Below are 2,078 nucleotides of genomic sequence, written 5' to 3'. Positions count from 1 at the left end.
TTCCCCCTGACGATTGCTGGTTGTGGGGGTGCCATGGGGGTGGCCTGAGGTCGCCTGAGTGGCTGGGCGAGCCCGGGGGCCTCCTTTTTATAGCGCAACGAGGTCGGTTTGCGGCGACCGTGGATAAGCTCGTCGGCGACCGCCGTTCTGTAGCTTGCAGGGTGCCGTGTTGAGGCTGGTGATGGCGGCAGGAGCTAGCGGATGAGCGGACACTGCTCCAGAGGTGAGCTGGCGAGGGGAGTGGCTCGGGTGGCGCCGACTAGTGCAGAGGCTGTCAGGCGACAGTGGCGGCTAGCTTCTGGCTTGTCGGAGACGTGGCGAGGGGCTGTGGTGCTCGTGGGGGGGTACGGGTCGAGGCTTGGCCCTATGCTGCGAGTGGCAGAGGATTTGGATAAGCTCGGGGAACAGGCCAGGGGCGCGGCGGCTCGGGCGCGGCACGTGCAAAACACGCGCTCTGGGCGCGCCCAGAGCACGCTCACCAGGTGCTCGGCAAAATGTCAGTGCATGCCACAGAGCTTGGGTGAGGCTGGCAATTAGCAGACCTAGGTTAGGAGTATCTAAGAGTTTAGTGGACAAGGTGGTTAGGCAAAGGAAGCAGGTTCATTGCACAAACCAGAAACTATGTCAAAACTCATCATGCCCATAAGGTGTTTGACAAAATGCCAAGGGCACTTAGGCATTTCTTGGAGTGGCCAAATTCTCCAGGCTAGTGTCTCTTTAGATGCAAAAGAGGGTGGTAAGGTCATTTGGGCAAAAGAGGAAACTTACTAGTGGAAGTTGTGCAAATCTTAAGTTTTGGAAAGAGAGAAAAAGGCATGATTGCAAGCACTTAAAATCATCCAATGGGTCCACTCTCCTGGACTTAAGGGTTTGGTGAGGTGTACTACAAGCACGAGAAAGCTCATGGGTAAAGGAGCAAGTTAGAAGATGGTTGTAGTACAAATCATCAAGTTGGACCAGAATGAAAAAGAGGATAATTCACTCAAATTTTTCAAAGAACATCAAGGGGTTTTTGCATAAAGGTGAATAATATACCCCTACTGACATCCCCTAATTTTGGTGGAAGTTTTGAAGAAATATTTAAATAGGTTGCAGTGCAAAAGTGAATTTTCACCAGATTTAAAAACTAGGGATAAAGCTGAAAATCTCCAAATGACCAAAGGTTATTTTTGCATAAAAGTGATTTAAAAAAATTACATGATATCTCCAAATTTTGGTTGGAATTTAAAACTAAATTTATCAAAGGGTTGAAGTGCAAATGGAACCCTAAAACCTTGAAAACCATTTTTGAGAAATAAAGCTCAGGGAAAAATAATTGTATAAATAATCCCACTGATAAAAGGATTGTTTTTCTTAAGAGGGGCAAAAAAGTCCAATAATGACTGAAAAGTTTTCACTTGGGGTAAAAACTCCATAATAATAAAGAAAAGAATGGTTCTGAAATCAAAACGAAATCCAGAAAATAAAAGTTTAAGTTTCCTGGAAAAAATTTAATTAATAAAACAAGACTAAAATTTTGGGGTGTCACATCTACTACCTGCTACGCGAGGCCAAGGGGCTGTCTGTCGATGGCCACCCTGTCGCGCACAGCCTTGTCGAGATCAGGCTATTTCTTGAGAAGGTGTGCGTGTGTGCCCTCAGTTGTTGTTGATTGCTAAGCTGCCAGTCTCCATTTCTGCAGCTGTCTAATAGTAGATTGTCTTATGTTGAATTCTCTGTGCTAGATTCGCCCAATAGACAAGAAGATGGAGTACCAGATCCAGAAGCTCACCAATGCCGCAGATGGCGCGGCAACCCAGGATAAGGCGCCAGACGCCAAGGTTAATGGGAAGGGCGGGCAACAAGGCGAGGGCGACCTGTTGGGGTACCGGCCAAACCTGGATATGATGGATATCAAAATTGCTCCTGAAGGACAGGTGAAATTCTCACTTACTAACTGATGTTTTCTCTTATATGTGTTAAGGTTTCTAGCTGCTATTTCTTGCTTTCCTTTATCTTCATACTTATTATGATGGTAATTTGACTTGCAATGCTCATGTAGGTTAATTATTAAGCATACTTGAACATATTCATGAAAG

General features: G+C 46.0%; 1 pseudogene; it reads left to right on the top strand.

Annotated features, from left to right (window-relative positions):
- The window catches only part of LOC123157741 (uncharacterized), a 12,818-nt pseudogene extending 11,014 nt beyond the window's left edge, over nt 1–1,804 (top strand).
- Nucleotides 1,805–2,078: the final 274 nt, after the last annotated feature.

The sequence above is a fragment of the Triticum aestivum genome, chromosome 7B, assembly GCF_018294505.1.
Source record: "Triticum aestivum cultivar Chinese Spring chromosome 7B, IWGSC CS RefSeq v2.1, whole genome shotgun sequence".
In the NCBI taxonomy this organism is placed as follows: domain Eukaryota; kingdom Viridiplantae; phylum Streptophyta; class Magnoliopsida; order Poales; family Poaceae; genus Triticum; species Triticum aestivum.
The sequence above is the reverse complement of the archived record's forward strand: the minus strand, read 5'-3'. Positions and strand labels throughout refer to the sequence as shown.